The following is a 27,214-nucleotide window of genomic DNA, read 5'->3' on the forward strand; positions in this document are numbered from 1 at the left end:
ATCTATCAACCATCAATGAAAGTAAATTTCATTTAAAGATGAAAAATATTTAAAGTGGAGAACACATCCATTCAATTTGCTGTGTGTAGGATTTACAATCATGTAAATTTGTAAACGGTACGGATTCAGAGAACTCCATCGCTTTGTTCAACACACTTCAAGCAAAAAAGATCATAGTGGTCAGCTGCAGAAAGTACTCTATTTTACATGAAAATGTTTTTACAGTGTTTTACAGTTGTGTAAAGAACCTAGAATCAGTACCCTATTGAAAGTGCCACTCATGCTTGAAGTGCGTTGTTTTGATACAAAAAGTATATATTTTTTCATGTCAGCTAATGGCACGAAATCACATTGCTGCAGGAATAAGTAAGAAAAATGTTGACTTGTAAAATGCATTTTTAAATTGCTTTGCCCACGAACAGAAATCGCGTTATCAGAGTTGTTGTTCAAATAAACAAAAAACAAAAAATATGGAAAAGGCGCCATCGCGTAACATTATGTGAAATTCATCGGCAAAGCAAATATAACAACGAACAGAAAACTGTTTGGAATGTAAAAGACCCACATGAATGATTATTGGTTGGACAAAACAAATGAATGAACTAATTTACTGTATTATTAATCGACGCTCTATATCAACCACTTATTCCACTTAGATTGAATATCCATTATATATACACATACTATCAGTGATGTATGTATTAGGTAGGTCTTTCACATTTTCGTTTATTTTTTCTAAATGAAAAATTATAATTTCGCTTCGACGGTATCATGACGAATTCCAAATGCCTTATCCAACTTGTTTTGTCAATAAACCTATTTGTTTATTTCTTTTTTGGTAACACACGAAAACGATTTCGTTTAAAAAAAAGTGATTATAATATTTACGGCACAAATTTCACAAAAACTACTCACTCAAAGATCATAAAATTTCGGGTCAAATGACATCAACAAAGACTGCAATTATGTTTAACCCTTTTTTATCACGCTTTATGACATGTAATTTACTTGCATTTTTAACCTTGAAATCGAATGAAAGAAAGTAAATTTATCTATGACCTTGAGAATTGGACTTCCTAGTTATGTAACTGTTTTATTTTCAAATTTTGTATCGCCACAGTTATGTTCCATTTCAGTTAATTGAAACGGAGCAGTCATTTTCAATTATGGTGTAGATTCTTATACTATAAAAAACAATTTTGATTTTCATATCATAGCCAGGTCACAGATCAAACGAAAAAAAAATCTCCAAGCATTTTTTGATAATATTTTTTTGTGCCCAATTCTTAAGTGATTAAAGTGGTTGAAGTTTTTTGACGAGTGTTGACTAATTTATTAGAATGGAATGTGATGTATCCTACATTTTCTCGAAGATATATCTCAAATAATAGTATGTTTTGGTTAATATTAGGAATTTGAAGAATATATTTCGTATTCTCATTATAATATTCAATTTTTAACATTTTTTATTGCAATATCTTCAAACGATTGGTTTTTCCTATTCACTAATTCATGGGAATTTTTTAATAAAAGTTTACGCAACTAATCGTGGGTGTACTGCTAAGTAAAGTGACAAAATTCTTGTCACGATCATTCAGCTGGACGAAACTGAGTCTGAACATTTTACTTTGTAGCATATTTCATATTAATTTTAGGACAGAAGGAGACTACAGATTCTTCCTTCGGAGCTAAAATTGAAAAAAGCGCCATAGATTAATAATACATTACTGCCTTGCTGGGACATTTTTTGTTGAGGCGTATGGGGAGGCGAGGAAAATATCTCACACGTCGAAACAAACAAAAAATCCCAGTAAACAAAGCTAACACTGAAAAAATGGTATTAAAAAAGTGGATTATTACAAAAATCTTACCATCGGCTGAACTTTGGCCAGTCTAGTCTACTGTAGCTGTGGAAGCTAATAAAAAATGAAAAAGAAATATAAAATGATGGGAAAAGGTAGTATCGATCATAATTGTTTTATCATATTGATTTTCCGGTTGGTATCATATTCTGACTCAACTTTTAAAGCTATAAATAATCATAAAATTATGAAAATAATTTCCTAATCTCCTAAGATTACATAAAATAGACAGATAATAGACAAAAAAAGCAACTGACCTTTCTGTGTTAAAATCAATATATTGGAATGCTGGAATCCACTGGCAATCAAGCCAATCTCCGAAAATATAATTTGTTCTCGTTTTGTGTGCTACGAATGAATATATAAAGTTACGAAACCGCTCTGCAAACGGATGGGTATAAAATATTGAGAAGTTTTCTGTTGATTGGCATTGTGTTTCGGGTTATATATCATTTTCAGTGTATGAGTAGAAAAAAAAAGATAATTTAAACATTTGAGGTCAAACTATAGATATATTCAAATTGAAAACCCGATATTAAAAAAGAACATAATTGAATGTGAGCGGTGGTTATTACGGTCAATGTATCTTTGCTGTGTGTGGTAGCAACTGTATGAATGTCTTTGAGTCTGAATATTAAATTCGTTTGCGAACAAAATTTAAATTTAAAAAAGAATAAGATTTGTAGTACCATTTCTATCGAACTTCGTAAAACAATTTGGGGAAATGTAAATAAATTCGTCGATTCTTTCATAAGTAAGAACTCGACCCTTCTCTAGCACGACACCAGTACTTCTATTACTTTTGGACATCTAATTTATCTATATAAAAGTTGCATCGGTCGTAATTCTACTGATCTCCCAGTATTTCGACCAAAGAACGTTTCTGTTACATAAAATCTATAATTTGCAAAATATGAAAACAGAACAACAAGACGCACATCCATCTACTAAATGGCAAACTCTTCCTTGTAAATTAAAGAAAATAACAGTCAAAAATTCACAGACCGTCAGTTTTTATCCATTCAATTTCGTTGCAAGCAAAAAGTAAAAATGCCATCTCATAATTTAATTCTGGAATAAATTTCGTCTGTTACATTACTGGGAAGGCGCTTCCAGCTCCACTACATTCCTCTAATGCAACTTAATAACTTCAACCAATTACTCAAACCTTTCTTAATACAACAGCAGCGTCTACACCACTACCCACACTCCCATAATATTGTACTCGTACAGATAATTTTCTAATTCGCAACTACCATGATGTTCTCTGTTCCGTAATATTAAAACAAGCAAACAAACAAACAAAATTAATTGATTGCACAAAAGCAGGAAAGTTTTCGAAACTCATAGGGACTTTTTCGTTCAAATTGCGTTGAAAAATAAATTTTTATTGTAGCTCTGAACTCTGGCAAAAACAGAATTTTCTGCTATCCTTGAAGATTGCGTTTGTACTCTTCTGTGTATATTACAAAGAATCGGAGAGATAAATGTAAAACTCTTTGCAACGAGGAGACGGAGTGAACCTTACGCAGTGTTAAATGAAATGAGATTTACATTTTTTTTCGTTTTGTTTTGTAACCGACATAATTGATTTCAGGATTGTGTTATTGCGCTTGTTTCAGGCTGGTACGGTGCTTTTTATGCAAAGAGCTTTTTTTTGGAAACTTTTCGTTAGTTTTCAATGATTGGTAAAGCCCAGAATGTGTAGATGGCTGCTGAAACACCAGATAAGGAACAAAAAACGGAATATAATTTTATTCTGGCTGTGTTGTCTGATGCCTGATAAAAACATTCAGATTGACGAACCCAATTTGCCAAGAAGAATGAAATATTCAACTACTTGAATCGGTTAAGTTAGAGTGGCAATGAAATGTTCTTAGATAAAAGTAACTACCGGATAAAGTTGGAGATGTTTTTACTGTAAAGTAAAACTATTCTCTAGCTTCGCATAAATCATTGTCGTATACGACAGAGGTTTTTCTTTGTAGCCCGAAGTGAAAAATGTGACTTTTTCCATTATAATTAAAGCGACAAAAAGCACACGGACGGATGGTATGAGAGTGTATATATATCAACCAAATTCATAAATATTTTAGCTTACGAATGCAGAATGTGTTGCCCTTGCTGTCAAACACGTCCGTCTGCTATTTTTACCTTGCTATGTTGAATCTTTTAAAACAATTTGAAACTAATCTCATTTAATTCTTTGCATATACACACTCATAACTGGCACTGTCGCCTGGCAAAATTTTCAAAACTTATCTCTTTTCTCCATAAATGTTTTGAATTAGATGAAAACCAGACTCCCCAGACTCCAAGAGTTTAGATGGAATAAATGGCATAATATTGTGCATACAGTTGGAATATATTTTCTGTCTTATTATAAACGAGAATCCACTCCACACATACATATTTTCGATGTACCTTTTTATAATTTGTATGAATGCCGCGTCTTACCCATTCAGACAAATAGTGTACTATCTAAAAATTTCAAACTAGATTTTCTTTTATGTTTATTGTATATACGAAGTTGTTTACCTTCTCCAAATAATATAATACAAAATAATGTTCCTCAACAATATACAACACAACACCATCATATATGATCGTTGAGCCAAGCATACATCCCATTCACATGGTAAAAGGAACAATATTTTATAATATAGAAAAGCGTCTGGGATGAAAATAAATTCACGCAGGATGGGTTAAGAATAAGGCTCTTGTATAACAAGACGAAGAAAAATAACTTGTGATATATCGCAAATTATTCTATACATGGCGGCAGGGAAAAAAAAATCCGCCCCCACTGAGTTGAGAGGAGAATTTGAATTGTTTTTTCTTATAGTTTTGAAAGAATGTATAAATTGGTGATGAACCGTTCCATTGTGCCGAAGGAGGGAATGCTTTCAATGAAGAAATGATCTTTTTCTCTCCGCTTTTGTTGCGGGCAATGAGTTCTGACTATAATTTTCTCGGTGGATGTAACAGCAATCAATTTTGTAAAATGTGGTCTGCTTTACAAATATCAAAATGGGGACAGTTCACCAGATACGATCCATATTATAGTCGAAATTTCGTATGATAACATGAAGTTCAAACTCTCCTTCCCTGAAGCGCTACGTCGTTTGTGAACGACCCCGATGAATATCGATAATTCAATTTTATAGAAATTTTTTTATTTTTAAAATATGCAGTACGTGGAAAAACACAATTTTCTGCTAGAAGTTTTACTTTCAAAATTCGTTCGAACGTCATAAGACATCAGAAGTGTTCGAAATGCAACAAAGACTAGTCGTAACAACCTTTTTAAATTGGTTATTCATCTGCTATCGTCGACGAAAAATAAGAGCGAGTAGACCTTACCTACAGTCCTTTTATACAGCAAAATTGGGCTTCCACAATGGTAACAGAATCAGTCAACGAATTTAATGCTGATTTTATCATCATTCTGTCTTCAATCAACATTCATTTCCTGATCCAGTGACCGTTCAGAGAACCATAATTTTGATCCAATTGATGGTCACAGAAAGTCACTCGTCACTAATTGACGGTATCGTATACCACTCTTGATGTTACGCCAACCAACCGAACTTTATTTCTCATTTAACACTCTCGACCAATTTCAACATATGAAATGCAACCTAAAGAGTTGCATTAACATTAAGATTCTGTCTATCAAAACCAACCGTCTCCAATAAAACTGCAGTTTTAAATGTATGAACACTTTTCTTACTTAAGTTTCGTGTAATTTATTTCAAGATTCAACATTGAACCGAACATGTATATTTATGTCTAAATTGTATACGTTGCTTCTGCTGGTGCATGCATATATATTTTCGTTAATCATTGCCAAAAATGTTTAAATGCAATGTGTACGCTATAACTTTATAACTTTTGCTGCTGCTGCTGCTTGCTACACCATAATGTCGAACAGATCTCGTTGAAATTAATATTCGACACGGTTCTGGTTGTGATGTTAATTTAAAATATTCGTTGCAGAAAATTAACTATTCCACACAAACACACACTCAGCCATACATGCACACAAAGTGTAATATAATGAAGAAATTAAAAGATATTTTCGGGATATCTAACGAAATAAAGTTGAGATCATTTTCGAATTTTATAATTTGATTTTGCAATTTACCATTCCGCCACGACAAGCCAATATTTATAGTCATGTGTGTGGTTAATAAGCATTCGGGCATTTTACATAATATTTTCCGATGGGTTTTTACGATGCATATTACACATGAAAATAGTTTTTATTAAAAGGAAAGGAAAAAAAATGATGAAGGCATCTACATACCACAAAAATAATATAATGAAAAGAAGACAAAAAAAAACATAGTTTAATGCACATGTTTACAAATACATAAGTTCAAATGACCTAATAAACAATAATTCGCATCTGGAAGATATTTTTGTTTTTTCTCATTTTATTTTGTAAGTAAACACAGTGTTATTGTTACACATGTGCGTAAAATAATACCATAGAGGTGCGATATGGTTCAGTGTGTATGAGGAATCTAATAAAATGAAACACCATGTTCATCACTTTGCGTCATGGTTTGTCTAACACATAAATTAATACCGACACAGACAGCAAACAGTAATTGATGGGATGTTCAATTATATGTCTCGAATTATAAGTATATAGAGAAATGCTATACGAAAAGAATGCCAAACATTTTGAAACAGTACCACAGACAGTTTGACTCCGAAACCGAATTCAAATTTCCATTCAAAATGCCAAAGTTGCCGGTCGAAATGTTGTCGAGACATTTTATCGGTCTATTTACGCAGGAAAAAAATGTTCTTAACAAGGACAATGGTTGATTATTCGAAACAAGTTTGTTTCTTGTGTTTGTGTGGAAAATTTCAATAACAGATCTTGGCAAAAAGTTGGCTATTTTTAAATGGAATAGCATATCGATCTTGTACACTTTGCATAGAAATTCCGCTATATTTACAATTCAGGATAGACATGTGGATATAAATTATTTTAATAAATTTTAAGTTTGCACGCAACCCACACTCATTAAATATACAATTTTTTTTGTTCCCCTATATACAGAAACTGAAAACTGCCTATCATTCTTAATAAGACGGGTGGTTGTTCGTTTTTCATAAATAAACACAGGGTGCAAAGTCACTGCATTTGATTTTCAAACGTATCGTTCATATAGAGACGAAACACAGCGAAAAAAGTGTGTGACAAATGATGTAAGTCCTTAGTCCGTGATTCTTATGTAAAATTTGTACTTCGAGCCAACATTCGGCCGGGAACAATAAGTTAAATAGTTTACCAATTCAATGGAGATAGGACTTTTAAGAGGATTTTGGGAACCTTTTATAAATAACTCATTTGAGATTACAAACATATTTACAATCAAACGGTTTAACTTGCTTAAACCTCATTTAAGCCTCATTTCAATTCAAATTTTATACATGAGAATCTTAAGAGTCAATTCGCCAAATCTTTGAATATAGAATCAAGATTCAAGCCAACGCCGATCCAAACGAGCTATAGCTCAAACGAATCATCGTTCCATTCTGACAATTTCTTGGAACAATTTTTTCTCTAAAAAATTTTGTTGGTCTGACATGGCTCTTAGAAAAATTTTCTCCGGAGTTGTCCGTTCAACCATTTTCCAGAATTTGATGGGTTGTGAAAAATCAACTCCATTTCTATCTGTGACGGTAGGTAAGTTCGTGTGGGGTGTCAATGGATAGGGCGTGAAGTGAACTCCAAAACTCCAGGTTAGAGCTTCCTGCTACTTGCTTCCCCAGCAGCTCAGAGCCCTTCACAAATTTCAGTTTTTCGAAGTTTTTCGTTTGTTGTGACAGCTGTGTGGGTTGGACATTAGCGTTTCTTGATCAACAATATTTGACATTATTCACATCACGCATGTTAGAGCTATTGATAAAAAACGATTTTCGCGACAGCTCCGGAGAAAAACTTTCTAAAGGCCATGTCGAGGGCCATGTCAGCCCAACAAAAATTTTTCTAGAAAAAAGGTTGTTCCACGAATATCTCAGAATGAAACGACGATTCGTTTGAGCTATAGCTCGATTGGATTGGCGTCGGCTTGAATCCCGACTGTTCGAAGTTTTTGCGATTTGACTCTTAAACATTTTTTACAGAGATCAATCGTGTAATCTATCTTTCTATTGTTCAAAGTATCTGCATAGCAAAATCTACTACTTCAAAAAATTTAACTTGCCCTCTTTATATTAAATACATACAGTACATAGCTCATATATTGTTACCTATCTCGTTTGCAGAGTTGCCAAACGTTCTTCAACTTCCAAACCACAGTCCACGAACTTTCTAATTCTTTTTTACAAAGAGCTCGGAAGATCCATCTACTCCTGTCACTTTATTTAAGTTGGCATAGTTGCTATTGAGCTTAGGACACCCACTTGGAAGGTGATAATTGAATGACATTTAAAATGTCAGTATTCCGCTCATTCCAAGTGGGATCTTAATAGGCATCACCCATTCAGAGGATGATAGCGAGTTTTTGTTAGTTGTAATTTCTGTATTAAACTACATTCACAGCCTATATCACTTAATCCGCTGTGAGAGTGTGTTTTCATCAGTAGAACAGATAATTTTATAATGATTTTTAGTCTAAACGAATCCCTGAAAATGAGAATATGCTAGGTAGGTAGGTTATTTGAAAGGAACATAAATCGGGTGGATTCACAATTGACGTAATTTGAAATGGCAAAGCCGTCTGCAAAAGGTTTTGAGTTGTCACAGTAAGGATTTTGTTTATTGGGTGCATCTCAGCGGGCCTGATATTTGAATAATATAAGAAACTAAACCTATACGTTAATTGTGCAGTCAAAAAAAATCCACATCTTATATTCTTAACTGTACTGGAAAACACAAAACAGCAACAGAATAATCCGTTATTGTCACCCTATACTCTATTTTTGGAACGTAAACGTGGTTACATCCACCGTGTATAATATACCAATTATGCCCGAGCTGGTGTATATTATAATAAATGTACATTTTCCTACAACACAGGCCTCACTTTGCAACCCTGAAGAAAAACATTGCATAATAACAATAACTAATAACCAAAATGCAGACTTAAAAGTTTTCTAATATATCATCGCCTTAACACAATGTTGAGTCTTGTGTATATGATATGGAAGCATAACAACGATAGAAATGGAAAATATTGTCTGAATGTAGAAAGCATGTTGTTGTTTCAAAGATGATAAGCAATTTGGTTCCATTATTAAAAGAAAATGACTAAAGGGATACGCATAATGAGTCTCCAAGTTTCAACATTATGACCTGAGTGGATGTATCTTTAAAAATATTTTTGCGTTATTCCGCACTTGAGTTAACTGAGGGGTTTTAGAAAAGAATGTTATATTGGATTTAAGTTTGCGAGTTCAATTTTTTGTTGTTGTGAGGGTACAAACATGGTTAACCCATGGGACACGGTTAAAACGCATTTCTAATTTGTCAGTCAGGACGGCATTTCCTCTAATTTGTTGCTTGGTCTTAAAATAATGTCGTTGGATTTGTATAACGGGAGAGTTTTGCTTCAATTTTTTTTTCGTGTTTGACCAAGAACAGTTTCGACAATATTCTGTTAGGACCAATGACCTTTTATAGATTATAACATACGAACCATAAATAGACGCTCGACCCATCTTCGTGCGTGTAGTGTGGACAATCTTTGGGTTATACAGCACTTCAAACGTTATTTTCATAAATAGCTACAGTTGAAATGAGTTGCCAAGACAGATTTCGACCATTGCTTGCCACAAATCCAATATTTATGATGTATTTATACGAGGAAAAAAAATAAATTTAACCGAACGGATTCACCTCTGGATGCTTCACATTTCGAACCGAAAAAACGAAATGGGAGTTTACGCTGGCTTACACTTCAGATTATTTTCTCTCAAATAAATTCTTACATTTTATTGAAATTATCTCGGAAATTATTACAAATTATCATACAAGCAAACCAGTTTTTATTTAAACAATTTTTTTTTTTCTTTAAGTTCCATCGAGTTATATTATGAACGCGCACGCTACTCACACAAGATATTTTTAAGATAAAAATGCCAATATTTTTTGTTATTTTAGTAAATATGTCAGAAAATTAAAGAAGAAAACAAAACAAAAAAAAGCCAACCAACAACAACAACAACAATTATATTGCCTCATTCATATAAAAGTAAATTAGTATCCACATATATGTATAACTCCTATAGCCTGTGGCATTGGCAAACTATGTTTCTGCACAATTTATGTTATTTTTGCATTAATTAAATAATTTAATTTACTTTGTTTGGATTCACAATCATATCACAAACTGGTTATTATTATTGTACACATTTTTGCAATTAATGCTCGTTGTGTGCGACAACACAGTGAGCATGGTTTGAGCTTAGTTTGTATTAATTGAAAGTGGCAATTATCTTAATTATTACTTTAATTGCGTGGAAGTATCTTGAATCGCATCGATGCATTTCGATAAGATGCAACGTTTTTTTATACCCTCCAAAGCGGTTCATGTTCTGATGTAAATTTTTCGGCAATGGACTGAGAAATGCATTAAGGTTTGGCATGGCGTGATTCTGTTGATAACGCATGGAGAGGAGTTTAAAGATAATTAGGTAAAAGAAGAATTGTTCAATGATTTCCACTCAGAAAACATTGTTGAATGACATGCAACGTGACTCGTTATTTATTACCTTACTATTCGGTTCGGTGTGAAGAGAACAGGTTAGACTCGAGGTTAAGTGATTTGTGAGCAAATACGTTAGCGTCAATCTATATTTAATTCCATTGAAATAATATTAATTGATTCGATGTATTTAAATGCTAATTATGCGCTGTGGTTACCCATGAGTAGAAATTTACATAAATTGATTAAATAATTTTATATTTTGTTTTTCTTTGCAGAGATCTCAGGTTGCACTGTCAGGCGGCGAAGTGTAAGTAATTATTTTCTGATATTTTAGTTGTTATTGAGGAAATGTTGATGATGGTCCGCATACAATTATCAGATTCACGTTGTAATTTTCAAAATTACATTCTGTTTTTCCAATTTATTTTTCCACAAAATTTAATTTATCGTTTTCAATCTTGAAGTACAGTTATCCAATTTTTGTTTTGGACAATGCTGGAAACCACTGGTTTGACTTTTATTTATTTCGTAAATGTGTAAGTCAATCCTAGCGTGAACATATAAGCAACGTAATGTCAATTTACATTCTTTAGTTTTTCCTAATGTCTAAATATTACAACCCCAGGGATGAAATAGTATGTTACGTCTTCTTCTTCATATTTTTCAGCCTGTTTCTGTCCACTGCTGGACGTAGGCCTCCCCAATTCTCTTCCATTCCGAACGATTAGTTGCCACTTGTTGCCAATTTGCGCCTGCAATTCTCTTTATACCATTATTCCATCTCTCTGGTGGTCTACCTCTAGGTCGTATTTTATGTGGTCTCCAGTTCATGATCTTTTTGGTCCAACGTTCGTCCGTCCTTCTTGCAATATGTCCCGCCCAGCTCCACTTTAAAGATGCTATTCTTTCCATGACATCAACGACTTTTGTTTGTTGTCGAATCCATTGATTTGTCATTCTATATCTGAGCGTAATTCCAAGCATACTCCGTTCCATGGCTCTTTGTGCCACTCTTAATTTATTTTCGGAAGCTTTTGTTAACGTTAACGTTTCCGCTCCCAGGAAGGACCCACGTATCGAACACTTTACGTTTTTGTTCATTTTGCTTTTGAAAATTAGCCTGAGTTTTCCGAACGCAAGACCAATTCTACGTTTTATTTCTGCAGTTTGGTTGTCTAGACCCACTGTTTGTCACTGTTTGTAAATATTTGTTTAGGCATGTGTGAGGTTTGCGGAACGAGCCGAAGGCGAGTGGAGTAATCACACGTGCCTAAACAGGCATTTACAAGCATTGATGTGGCACATTTTACATGTTTGTGGACGGTTAGTGTATTTTCCCTGTCACAAACAGTGATGTAAAGTGCACTTTACCGTGCATAAGCATGTAAAGTAAATTGACTTTAAGTACAAAAGCATTATATATAACTCTGGATAAAAATTAAAATTTTCGTTCTCGTGTATTTATTGACATCGGCTTCGCCTCCGATCGACAAAATGCTCACGAAGACTCTTTCATCTTTTTATTCCTTTTTGTGTAAAAGAGTACTGTTTCGTTATCCATACATGAATTAGGATTTAAGTCTTTGTTCTCTTTATTCACTTGCGACTAAGATATTTCTTATATTAATTGTCAAGAGTTTTGCTTATACAGCCATGCACATTAAAATGTACCGTCGTATTATAAATTTCTTATTTCTCTTATTTTGCTTCCTTCTATCATTTCTCCATATACTCATATATGGAAAAATGAGAGAAATTGGAGAAATAATAAATTTATAATATGACGGTACATTTAAATGTACATGGCTGTAGTTCAGCATCTTTCCTAGTTTTATCTTTTAATCAGAAGTAAGAGTAATCAGCGGTAATCTACCGACATCTCTTGAGAAAACAAATCCGTTCGTTGTAGATATAGTCTTAGTAGATTCTCTTCCGTGCTATCTCATCAATTGAATGGTAATATATTTAATGACATCATATTGTCCAACAATCGATTCGAAACGGAAATATTTATCAAAACCCATTCGTTGATCTGACAGTGAAGTGGTAATTTAACTACCGACGGATACTGTCTTACATTAAAAGAAACAATAATATCGCACTTAAAACGTTAAATGTTGCGTGAATAAAATTCAACACCTAATAAAACCAAATTCGAATTCAGCATCTTAGAAAACCACTAATGTGTAACATTAATTACTTCACCGTGATAATAAATTTAAACAATAAATTTGTGTATGTCTACTATGCACCGTGCATGGTAATATAAAGAGCAGAATAAAGAATATTGCACATCAGACTATATAGTACAACAGCAAACAACAAATTTTTCTTTTTTTATATTGTCTAAGCTTATGGTTATGTATATATGTCTACGAGAAGGAAATCAAAATTTATGACGCTATTAAAAACTTTTACGATGTCAAGGTCAGCAAAATAATTTTTATATTTTTACTATAAAAAAATAGTATTTACCATGCACATACCTACCTGTAGCTGTAGCTTTAATGTTACATCATAATATACACTTAACCCAAAACAGACACGTGCTTTTAATTTAATAAAATTCAAATAAAAAAAGCAGATTTTATGTTCCCAAACTCTATGTGAATTTTTATGATTACAGTCTAGTCGCAATCAAATCGCAATAACAATAAGTTTAAAAGCTAATAAAACATTTAACAGTCTGTTCTATATATCATAAAGTTGTGTATATAAAACGTCACGTAAATAAAGAAAAAAATCTTAACAGTCAATGTCAGTGTCAATCACTGGGTATGCCGTATAATCATAATGTTATATATATAGGTATTTGAATAAAACTGTTACGACGGGTTCACATAACATCAAAAATGTAGCAAAATGTTTGGTTTATACGGAATGAGAGGAAGAAAAAAAAAATAAATAAACGTAAAATATAAAAAAAAGAAAAGAAAAGGTTTTCCTTATTACCTAGTTAACAATAATTTAATTATTGCTAACCGTGAGAGATGTTACGATTTTTTTTTATATATTTTAATACCCATGTTGTTGTATGTCACAGAATTTATACGACTTTTTTATGACACTTTTATTCGATTTGAATTGTTTTATAATTGAACATAAATGTTGTCATAAAAAGTCTCGTGGCGTATGCGTTTATATTTTTGCAAAGAATCTACGGAATGTTCATTTATTGATTAATATTAGGGAAATGAAAATTAATGCAAACAAACCAGAATGATATAGATTTGGAATGGAATTATGATGAATTTAAATATTAGAATTCTTCATCCGGCGCTACGATGCGATGATAACAGCAAAAAATAATATATTTTTGTTATTTATTTAATATTTTCATTTGTGAATATATAGAGACATATCTAAAATAGAATATATGCGCTATATCAATATCGATTTGATATTTGACTGTAAATTACCTTAAATTAGTTCAAATTTATTAAAACTACTTATCCACAAACATAGTGAATATAAATAGAATGAATATAGCTTATTGCATGATGAGATCCTTCCATACTAACAAGTCAGCAAGATATTTTTTTCCATTCACTTCAATATGAAAAGCTTCAATTTAAATTCAGAAACAATCCACATCATTTACGTTTATAAAGGAGATGGTATAGTGCGAAAGAATATCATGGCTGTTCGAACAGAAGTTTTTTTTTTCTGTGTTGGGGCCATAGAAACCGTTTAACCAAAAAATAAAATATAAACCCCCGATCACTAATACAAACGACAAAATGTTTCCATTCAGTTTCACGCCTTTTTAATAATGGCTGGCTGAATTGTATCGATTCAACAATACCGAGCAGTGATTGGTAGAAATAAACTTAAAATCATGGCTGCTCGCATTCACCAATAAACTCTTGGTTTTAAAATAACTTTATTTCAACTTATGCATATATGTGTGTGTCTGCCAACTAAATTCATATTCATTCACGTATATTCTTTATTCAATCACAGTGTCGTACAGGAAAATTGTGTGTACACACACTGTACGGATTCACGGATTCGTGTATGAATGTAAAAAAACCCATTTTCTATTGTTGAATGTGTTGGTTTGTAGATAACAAAAGGTCTTTATTATTTCCATCTCTTTCTAACGCATGGAGTAAACGTTCAGTTATTGATTTTTACCGCGCATGTTCCCATTTTCATTCATACCACCATCTGTTGGAATTACGGTGAAGCTGGTAATTCAAACGTGTTTGAATAGATGGCAGCACATGGCTTATCTTATAAGGAAATATTAAATTAGACTCCGTTGCCGGGTATTTAATTTAAAAGTAAGTGGATTATTCTAGCACCGATGGCTAGGCTCTCGTTGGTATGGTGTCCAGTCACTGTGGACTTTGTACTTTGCCAGTTTTTTATCATTATTTATCATTAAATTATTGGCTAGAAATACAATGCATTGAAAATACAAAATTCTAATTTGACCAAGACTTATTGCTGATAATCTAGAATGAGATGTCTATCTACATTTGAAATGTAGATATTAATACTCATTTTGATTCGGCAAATTCAATGCTAATTCACTAGCTTATCAATTCGTAGCACACGAATTACATAATCGTTTCATTCTTAAACTTGCTTGCACATGAAAAACTCGAATAGCAGATAGGTCATCTCCAATTAGTTTATAGTCAAGTTTATTTACCGTATTTGCTCCCTGCTATTTCGGAGAAGCATGTAGTGTTATAAAAGTCGTACATTTATTCAACTTGTAAAGGTAAACCGCAGCTTTTTATTGCTCAATGAAAATTAATAATTTTTTTTACTCAAGAAATTATGTCTTCTTTGTCTGTCAGGCGCTTAGATAAATTAATGTAATAAATGGAATCCGCAATTAGCTCATCACGACTTTAAGGTGCGATAACTCGAACTATTCTATGGGCAGCGAAGACACTTGTGACGTCTATCGATGCAATTAAATGCGAAGTGAAACTAATCAGTCGTGTACTTTATTACAAATTACACTGAAAGAATTCTTTTAATATCACAATTTCGATGCAGATAATTATCAGTTCATTTTATGTTTCAATTAAATTAAATAAAAAAGGCACTACGGTAATAAAGATATGTTTCAAGCACCTGTACGCTGACTGGTTCTTGTCAGCTTCATATGAAAGTGATTACGAATAGACATTCCAACTTAATTTTTGGAAGAATTTAAAAATGTGCCCTCTCTGCAGCCGTTTTTTGTTGTAATTTTTATCAAATAAGTTGTAGTCTCGGTCCCACAATACACCAAAAGGGTCAACCGTAGTTTTCACGGACTCTCCCGAAGTCGAATCATCAGAAAAAACGAAAGAGTCCTGTAGTGTCCCGAGTCCTGTAGTGCTGAGAAAAACGAGGGACTATGTATTTGCTGTCAAAGTTCTGTTTCCAATAAGAAGATTCATCGACTTTCGATCAAAAGGTCTTAGTTCTTCAATCTGTTTCGAGTCCTTACAATCACATAATACACATTAAAACGTTAATTTCTTCTTTCATAAAATCCGACATAGGCGATAAGCTTTGGCTTATGTTGTCTATGAGAACAATGAAGTAAAATATTTCGAAAATTTTCAAAATCCTTACATTCATAGAAGAGCTTGCTGTTCCTCAAGGAACCGACTCGATATTTACACTATTGATATGCATGTGGACTGTCTTTGAAAGAAATTTATACATTTACAGCGACATTTAATGATTTTTTTTTACTATCTTCCGGTCTCCATTAAGAATTTATACGACGAATGTTGCCAACTCTATTTAAACTTTTCGTAATTGTGTTACAAACTTAACCGAAATGTATTCAGCAAAACTAATTTTCTTGAGTACTTTGATGAATAAACTAACTTTAAGCCGAATTTTAACCGAATTGCTTGAACGATTGTCATTAAAATAAAAAATTAATGGCACAAATACGTGTCAATGTTCAGCGGTTTGATTGTTTCGACGACACGTAGGCATTGGGTTTCGTTCTCAATACCTAACATAATTTTTCTTTTTGTTTAGTTTTGTAAAAATAGAAAAAGTAAATTTCTCTACGAACGGCAGATATCACAAAGAACTTACATGTACTTCGCCCACACAATCTATTCGTAGAGCTCTTTGTCAATATATTCTATTTTGGACACATTTCCTTATATTGACCCAAGATTCATTACATTCATTTCGGCTAATAAACATGGTTACATGACAATGTATATAGCCAAAGAAAATCGTTAATGGTTTTAACAATTCAATGTGTTCTGTTGGCAATAAAATTGTTTTCCTCTGTTGAACAATTACAAACTTTTTATTTAGATATTCAACTCATACAAACAATATAGCTAAGGCATATCAATCATCCATGAAGATTAGTACAGTACACAGTACTACACACCTATTTCTCAGATATGATTCATTATCTCCCATTTCCTTATGTAACAACAATAACAACAGAATTAAATTGCCGGCTGTAACACCGTACACCGTAAGACTGTACTACTCGATAAGGTAGTGTTGCTAATAGTCACTATGTACAATTTCCGTGTGCCGCCGTTCGTTTTTTTATTATTTGTCGTAAAAGTATAAACATCGACCGTGGATACTTTCAAATTTTGCTGACTCATTTTCTTTTAGACTTTGAAAATGTGACGGTAAAAAAAAATATTTTCTTTATGCAAATTTTTAACGAGACCAGTTCCACCGAACATAAAAAATTAAATCAAAATTTTCCTGAAGTTTTCCGGAGAGTTTAATAACAAACAAAAAGGGCAAATAATAATTCTAAGTGTGATACGTGAAAGATTCAATTTTCTCTTAAATAATTCCATTTAAGTGGGCAACTAAAGTTCGAATATTAAATTTACTGGTGCTACTTAACATAATATCTAAGTTTGCCAGAATCCGTCGTACCCAGGCTCTTTAGCTGCTCCATTTATCATATTTTGAATGTGACGTGACTTAAATTTAATAGCCATGTGGCACTATATATATATCGCTATTTGTTCAATTTATATCAACCGCAATTAGAACACTTAATGTGTAATATTCTTTTTCGAATATGTCACGGAATTTTTAATATGCAAATTAAGAAGTTACGTTAAACAAAGTAAATTTAACAGTTTAAATACATAAATAAAGTCATAATCTATTTACAATGGTCACATCATTGTCTAAGACAGTATGACATTGTTCCATTCAAAATCTTTACCGAATATGCATAACGGTCGAACTTTTATTGATCGCTTACTAGAATTATACAGTTTGTATTATAACAACAATTTCAACGGATGATACCTTTCTGAGAAGGCTAATCAACTGTTGTTGACAACAATGACAAACAAAACTAAGCCATAAGGTGTGGCTATGGCACTATTATATTGTGTTTTCCTTATTTAGCAAATTTTGCTGAAAATAATAAAGTAAAAGATTTTGTACCGAACATTAAACATAAAAAACAATAGATTAAAACAATTAATAGGTTTCCCTTGCAGTTTCCAAGAGGTTACTACGGTACTGATGTATATAAATCGAGAGTTTATATACTCAACAATATGGAGTAATAAGATCTAAATCTAATTTTTTCATGAATTTTAATCAATTTTATGTAAAGGAACAACATGTCTACGCATTTGTTATTGACAGCAACGATAAAAATAAGTTTTAAGTTCTCTCTTGTACTCTCTTATATTGAACAATGTATGTACAAGATTCCGCATGAAACTCTCTAAGGGCGAACTACTTAATTTCTTAACAAAACAAAGGCAGAAATCCTACCAAAGACAAAGAACGGTACGAACTGACTATGATGGAATCTTGAGATCCAGTTTCAGGATAAATTGCAATTAGTGGGGGTTTGCATTTTAATTTCAAGTTTCTTTATTTACCCAAATTTCATTTTACAACCTTTTTAAACTTCAATAATGAGATTCAATCTTCCTCTTCAAAGACTTTCTGCCATCTGCAGTTTAGTCAGTTACACCGTGTGTCAACAATCTTATTATGTTATTGAGTACTTTGATTCCCAAATGCTTACCAACTTGGAACTTTTATTGTTTTTTGGTTGTTTGCTCGTGAGCTCAATTTGTTTTTTAATTTAACCAGATATTTCGCCTACCATTTAACAATAAATGAATTAATTCTAATGAGAATTTCGTCGTTATTGTTTTTGTTCCTGAACCCGGAATTCAGAGTCAAAGATCTGATAAATGTGGAAACAGGATGACCATTTCCGAATAACGATAGTTGTTAAATTGACACCAGCCTGCTTCTATGAGCAGCCTGATTTCAATTTTTTAGTATTATGATTCAGTTGTTGCTTTTCTCGTCTTACCCTTTTTTATTGTTCTGTCGACTGAAACGAATTATAATAATGATTGCAGATTTATCAGAAATCATCTACTACCTCAAGATCTGGTCTATGTTTCTAAAAGTATTGCAGCGTCTGCGTCAGGATAAGGTATTATAGTGTATAAGAAAAGCTTCTTTAACCAGAATAATTTTTACTGGAAAATCAATTCAATTTATGGGTTTTTAGAATTCTTCGTTCGGGTTTTTAAGATAGCAATTTCTACGAAGCAAAGTGCATTCTTAGGGACATTTTACCTTTATTGTAGAAGACAACCGGTTGGTATGCGCATCGAGATATGCAATCATTTCTTACTAGGTTTACATTTCGCATTATTGATATTCTAAAAAAAATGGTATGAACCTTTCACAAACGGCAAGCATCAGTATAATTATCAAATCTATTCCTTCTCTTCATCTAAACATTTTTAACAGATTGATACAAAATCATTTACATCGACTGTTTTCGTATTCTTTTTTTTTCGTTAAAGTCCTCGCATCCCATATTTTTTCGTCGCTGTCGATAACAGAAGAGACTCTGGAAACTAACCAAAAAAAATATTTCTTTTTGTTGTTTTCGTTGACAATTAATCAAACTATTTTTTAAACAATACATGGAAACTGCAATTCTTATTTGAATTAAGTTAGTAAGTAAACATATTAGATTTTTTACAAACTGACTGAGTATTTCCAGTAGTCGACCACAGATGGCACAGTCAGCAATGGTGGTTGAATATACTTATACTATGCGTGAGCATGTCCCATGATTATTGTTATTGTTGCTGAAAAAGTAGTTCTTCAAAAAACACAAATAGTTTTGAAAGATCTGTCCATCACCTTTCTAATTAACCAAAGTTTTATTATTTTTATCAATATTGAGATTGTTCTATCGACAGGAGAATATTTCATTTGATCGTACTGGATCGTACTGGATTCAGAGTATTATTGACGTATCACCTCAATTTTATTCTGTACGGCTCCGCTTACATATCATGAAAAATGTGTTTACTGAATAGTAATGATTTACATGATCGACTATAAATAACAATTCTCAAATTCCCATGTGATCGAATGACAATTGAAACCCCTAAACCTTCACTTTCGCCAACTTTCTCTCTCCATATCTTGTAGTTTACATTATATTGTGAAGCCACTTTGTTCTAGTAATATAGCTCGAGCGCAAGAACGTAGCCCGAAGATGTTTTCTGGTTCTTAAGAAGTGACTATAAAGAAAAATTTTCACGCCTCCTCAATCCAATTTATCCCACATCCGTATTATTACATAAAATGACTTAAGAGCATAAGGAATGATTTGGACTAAGAAGGCGTAATGAGTGGACATTTTATTTGTGGTTTGCGAAATTTGGTTTGCGTTATAGATTTTCAATTTTCTTTACAGAAAAAAAATATCTCGCAAATGTGACCAGTACCATGAATTATTTTTCTTATATTTTGTGTGAGATTCCTTCCTAGAGTTAAAACGTTTCTCGATATTTTCCATCTGAAAATATCTTCAAATTTAAACATGACGTAGATTATAAAAAGTTAGAGCATCGCATGAACCATGGTCGTAATGTTTGTAATTTAATAGCACAAAAAATCCGGGACAGTTTGTGTATAAACATAAATATCGACCTCATTGTGCTATAGCAGACACAACTCAAGATCTGTATATTTTATTATATGCAACTGTTGACAATAATACAACAGAAAAATGTGACCAAAACATATCTCTTGTCTATATCATCTAACAATCTCGTTGTCTGCGTATTATTTTCACTTCTCCTTGAAAAAATATTTAGTTTGTTGTGTAAACATTGAAATAAAAAGTGACTCAGACTTCTGTTTGCTAACACACCAATCATACCAAGCATGCCCTTTGGAATCAAAATGAATTCAAAATTAAATAAAAGAATATTGCAATATGTCCCTTTCTTGTCTACGAACTATTCGAATTCACCTTTTATAGAACTATGCCAGATCCACCCTATTCAATTTGTTTAGTTTCTATTTACTTCACAAAAAAAAATATTTGTGAACCTACACCAAAACCCATGAGAATTCAAAATTCAATACAACCTTCCCTGCTGTAATAAACGAATCTATGGAAACTTTCACCAAAAATTTAACTCACGATTCTTATTGTACATCATTCACAATCTATCGTACCATTGAAATTACCCAAAAAAAATCTTTATCTATATGCCAAATTTCGAAACGAGATGCTATGCTGACGCATATAAAATTCAATTCCAGTCCATGGTCGGAATACATTTAATTATTTTATTTAAAATATTCCATCAAGGAAACGTATTTATTTATTAAAAAAGACCCAAAATACCTTAGCAGAACTCTCTTATTGTATGCGAGAGATATCATCTCATTAAATAACGATACAATTTCGTATAATATTCTTCGTTCGTTCGTTCTTTTTTTTCCTTCCTTTTTTGCTGCCGTAATTTATCTGTCTATATCATCCACCCCTGAAAGAACAGATATATAATTATATTACAGAACATGCAATTTCAGAATTTCTGATCAAACATTTTTCGTTAAAATGACTACCTTTTCGCATAATTTATAAAATTGCGTAAGGATATTTTATTATTTATATATGTATGTATACGATACATATTTTGCTTCGTTACGTAGGTCGTAGTAAATACACAACACACAACACATTTTTCCTCAATTCAGCAATATAGACAAATATAAATAGCAATGTGAAAGTATCATTATATTATGTACATATAGAAGTGAAGTTATATCCTGAGTTACAGCATATTTCACAAAGTATATCCCTAATGCTTTCGAAAAGATCGAATACAAACAAGTTATGTACTTAAAATGGTTTTGAAATATCAAATACCTAGCCAAATATTCTATATATAAATAGCATACAGCACACCTACCCATTGAAAAAGCTTTATTTGATTATATACATAGATATATGTATCCCCACATATATATTCTATGTGGCATGTGGCACGACGTATACGTATATAAGAGGATAATTTATAATCAAGCATGCGCATATATAAGCAAACAATATAATAAGATAAGAGAGAGAGGAGTTCAATATCAGGTTTTACATAAAATATAATACAAATATATATATCGTACCGTATCGAGTAGTACGTACATTATATATAATATGTATACCTAAAAAAGAAATGAAAAAAATACCTAATTTGTGTTCTCTGTTAAAATAAGATTTTTTTTATACGATTCTCATCTGCATAATCTTCCATGGCGATAAAGTCAACAATTTATGTGAAATTTATTTTAAAACTGAGATTTTACCTTTAAGAAAACCGCGCGATATTTTTGCTTTTAAATTTATTTTTAATAATACGTTGCATTTGCTATGGCATCATACCTTCTTTCCCAATAAAAAGTATACAATTCGTTGGTTGTTGTTGTTGTTTTTCGTCAATAATTTTTGTACATGCCCTCACCAAAATAAGAAAGAAAACCAAAAACTGAAGAAAAAAAAATCGAGTATAAATTAATGAAACGCATTTACCATTGCGTTATATAAATATAAAAATGGAGAACCTATCAAGTATAATAAAATAATACAAATAATTATACGCCAAGTTGACTTTATTATGAATATTTATGGTCCCTTCAATCATATCCATAATGTTGGAATCATGCAAATAAATTGTGGTTTTATTGGGATCCCATAAGTTCATGACATTTCAGATAAATGAAATAAAGTTTTAATCCTGATTGGATTCGGATGCGCCCGAGTAGGAAATGATTTATATCCGTTGAACGGATTATGTCGCTAAAAAAATTCTAAATGAACGACTTTTCTGCTGAATCAATTTGTTCTCGACTACAACGTCAAAAATAAACAATAAACAAAGTTGTTTAAACAAATGAATTAAAAGATTTTGCGATAAACGTCAGTTTGGTAATTGAAGCGAGAGAAGAAGCAGATCAGTAGTGTACGTTTATGTGATTGCTGTTTCGAAAATGTTGTAGTTAAATTGTGAAATATCAAGAAAAAGTTTGGTCTACTACAAACAGCTCAGTGGACTATTCACTTGAGATTTGGTTTGGTTTTCTTTTTGGCAAAGTTCTCTCTATTTAAATCAGTTTAAAAAAGGCGATGGTTCAATACTTAAAAAGAAAAAAAAATAATTCCATCCATCTTGTACCTTCCATTTTGGTAGGTTTCCTTATTGTACACAATTACATATTTCGTGTCCGAACTACTTGCTTCCTGTAATAGATAGCACTGTCAAATAGAGTCAAACACCTATTTGGAAACGGCGAGTAATTTGTTATCGATAACGCCAAGACAAAAATACGCAATGAGCCATAGCTCTCTTCCATAGTAAACTCTATTTTAACCCAATGAAATAAAAGATTTTAAATGAAATTTAAATGAAGTAACAGATGTAATGATTATGACAGCACGCATGCCGGATGTGATATTTTAGAAATTGAAGTTTTAATATTCTTAAAATTTTGATTCTTAATAACCGTCTTTCCCATACATACATTACATCAAAAGATGATCATTAATTGCTATAAAATGTTACCCCAATTTTTAATTTTATATCATCCCTTCCCATCATACTTACATTTATCATTTCGTTAAGACTGATATAAGTTGCTATGAAAAGCTACGACACTGCAATATTTTGTCTGACTCACGACCCATGAATAGAAAATGCTAAAAAGATAACCTCCGCACTTGAATGAACATTTCAGGAATTCAGACAAAATGTTGTGTAAAGGAAGAAAATATTTCCATTTGAAATGAATATTTAGCCATCAAATTCGTATTGTAAACTGCTCCAAATTTCAATAATAAAACAATTTTTACAAATCACAAAGCATTTGCAATTTTGAAGTGCTACAAATATCTGAAAACTTTCGCATCCATCTAGCTGACATTCCTTTTCGCTACAAATTGGTACACACACAAAAATTCCTCTTGATGAACTAAAGTTTCTCGACGTAGACAAGTAATAGAACATCGTATAGTCGAATGTAATACAGTCTAATGATTCTTGATAAAAGAGTACGAGCTTGACTAAAGTATATGACAAAATAAATTGACCAAAGTGAGTTTTGAAGTGAACTTATTATCATTTCAATATTACCTCAACTTCCCATTTCTTCCAACGAACAGAAGTTTTTGATAAACCATTTTAGTTTGGAACGAATGAAGAAAGTAAAATGCGATTTGTGCATTGATTTATTTTAAATGACGTTGCTGTATTTATAAAGGATCAATTGATTTTCGTCTGACGAAATTGTAGGAAAGAGTTTCTTTTTAATGGTTTGGTTCTTATGAATGTAATGGCTTCTTGACGAAATATAAGTTGAAAATCATGTTTCGAAGCGACATTAAAATTAATAATTTATTTACGTGATCTAAGTCTGACTGAAGGCACTTACGCGTTGAAATATTTCGATTCGGTCGTAAAAAATGAAGTGAATTGTGGTACTTTGCATAACAAAATAAAAACAAAAAAAATCATTTATGTCTCGTAAACAACGACATAGTAAAATGAATAATTTTTCGTATGAACAAATCGATGGTATAGAGTAAACATGTCTTCGAACTAATATAATGGCTCCAGTTATACACAGTATACATTCCTCATATTTCAAACAAGAAAGAATCATTATGCTGTTTGTTTTCTGCTTACCATCGTCAAGTGTAGACATTTTGGATAAAATAATTGCTTTCTAAAACAACAACGCACTTTTTAAATCGATTTTTAGATTACGCATACTGAAGACTTAAAAAATTATTTCTAATTCGTTATGCACCCGAACAACCCCATGTCCTAATTTCTAAACATAATGTAACCATTCTATAGTTTCATGTATGAGTAAATAACGAGACTTCGTTGGCGACGGCATATTTTTTTCGATTATTAAAAGAAGCGATACGATAAGCGTACATTAATTCGATTTTTCAAGTTCGGCTGTAGCGTTTTCTTGAATAATTTCTTAAATAGTGACTGCCCTAATGAATCATAAAACTTACAGACATATTTCTGGCCAAGACATTCTTTAAATCGATTTTTCACCATAAAGCCATGATGGCACATTTGTCTCCATTTGACCAAAAAAGACCATCATGGCTTCATGGTGAAAAATCTATTTAAAGAATGTCTTGGCCAGAAATATGTGAGAAAGTTTTATGTTTCAGATCGAAAATGTGCGAATGTGGCTAACGATGATGTAGATGTAATAGGTACATAGGTAATTAACTTTCGAAAGAAGTGAGTGTGAGGGACTTCTTGGGAAAAGTTTGAGTCTAAAATTGTACCGTTCTTGTAAGTTAAGTCCCCAGTAATCAATTAAAGTCTTTGATTCTTTTTTCGTTCGTTTGTCTTTTTTTCTGTATTAAATTGTCGAAATTGTGTACGAGACATCATCTATTAATTCCGATGTCCCAACAATCTTGAAATAATTTTAAAATTTGGTTACTGCTGGAAGTTGTAAATTTTTTTAAATTCGAAGCCCGTGAATAAGGTGACCTTTCAGAAATAGATAGAATAGTCTGCGCCTAAAATTAGCGATATCTGATGTTCACCCTGCGCTGTATTCTATTGGTAAATGCGTGGTGGAAAACTGAAGTGATAGATTTTGTATTAAACACTAATAAGACTCATAAAACAAAAAAGTATAATTTTTTAGATTAACATTTTTCAGGTTATTACATTAAACTACTTACAAAGATTAAAATGATTGTGAAATATTGGAAATAAATTCCAACATAAAATTTCTTGATTCAATCCAATTTGTCATTTTACCATGGCATTCGCATACATGTGTTGAAAATCTTATGATCACCACTTACCAGCATATCGATTCTCTTATATCTTTTCATCTAAATATTTTTCACAGATTGAGACAAAATCTGTTACTTCATTAGTGTAGGTAGATATTTTGCTAAGACCACAGTACCCAAAGTCTCACGCCTATTTTTGAAGCTGTCGCTGTTGATAACAGATGTCTGCGGTAAGCTTATTAGATCTCATAATGCTTTTTTGGAATCTTATTTTTGGCGGTCTGAAAATTAACTTTTCTCGAAACGTGACTCCCCACGGTATGGTTAATACTTGATATTTCATCGTAATAGCTGAGAGTAGAAAACGTGAACCTTTAATATTAAAATTCAAATTTTCACTTACAGAATTTACGTATTTTGTGTGTGATTATCATCATATTTGTCTGAACCATCTAAATTATTTATTTATATCCCTCAATCATTCGAATTCACAACAAAAAAAAGTGAAAATTATGCAAACCACTGCATCATTTACGTTTGTAACCCGGAAAAGTATTCGAATTTTTTTATGATCCTTTTTTTCTGTAAACATTACACATACACATAAATGTATGTTTCGTTTTTAGAAAGTCATTGATATGTTTAACAGCAAAAAAAAACGAAACACAAATTTAACTCCATTACTATGCATCAAATGGTTCCTATTTATTTTTATAGACCTTTTCAACAAAAGTGGTGGTTAATAAAATAGTGGCACATAAAATTTTATTGCTCAAGCGAAGCAAAGGAGAGAGAGAAAAAACACACCTGAAGTAAAGGGTTAATTTATCCAAAACTAAGTCGTAAAAGAGAAATTTTTGTAGAAACTTTCACTGCTTCCTAGTTGATGTTTAAAAGGTGATATATGCATACAGATGAGAAATATCTTTGCTTGTTCGTTCAACTCGCTGTAGCAAATTTACCTACCCTTTCGCTACACGTTTCAAGCAGCAGTTTGCAATGACAAACATTTATTTTTGTGATTTTATGGATCATTTATTGATTGATTTAAATAAAAAAATCATTGACAACCTGAACTACCGTTGAGACGTGATATCGTTTCGAAATCAGTGATAGATCATGTGACTCATTTGCTGATTATTTAAGTAGAACATTCTATCGACAATCACATGAAACTGTTGGTGGCATGAGGCAGAAATCTTGCAAAGGTTCTCCTTTACAAATTGACGTTAAATTGGTCCACAGTTCTTGCCGAAACTCAGAAAGTGTTCTCTCAAAATTGTAAAATCTACAATGTTCTCCTACCATTGCTATGCTGCTACGCAAGATTTCTGACTCATGGTTTGTGCCTACACATTTAACTTAGCACCGTGGCAAGACTAAGAGAGGAATTACAGCATGCCTTCCCTATTCTCTGCTCTACCAAAATTACTATGAAAATGTTTCAACCGACGTACTTGATAGGCTGTCTAACGAACCGAAAAATGACAATAATTATGAATAACCAAAACAACTGATCCTGATTCAAGATATCAGATCTTTTTCCACAACAACAATTTTTTTAAAAATCTTAAAAATAAAAACCGGTT

The 27,214-nt window shown here is 32.1% G+C and overlaps 1 long non-coding RNA gene across 1 annotated transcript in view; it reads left to right on the forward strand.

Annotated features, from left to right (window-relative positions):
• LOC119085743 overlaps positions 1-27,214 on the forward strand; it is a 63,249-nt gene that overhangs the window by 22,618 nt on the left and 13,417 nt on the right. Inside the window, exon 3 of the long non-coding RNA XR_005089342.1 lies at positions 10,810-10,841. This is a non-coding gene — a long non-coding RNA (uncharacterized LOC119085743). The remainder of the gene's footprint in view (positions 1-10,809; positions 10,842-27,214) is intronic.

This window comes from Bradysia coprophila, chromosome X, assembly GCF_014529535.1.
Source record: "Bradysia coprophila strain Holo2 chromosome X, BU_Bcop_v1, whole genome shotgun sequence".
In the NCBI taxonomy this organism is placed as follows: Eukaryota; Metazoa; Arthropoda; class Insecta; order Diptera; family Sciaridae; genus Bradysia; species Bradysia coprophila.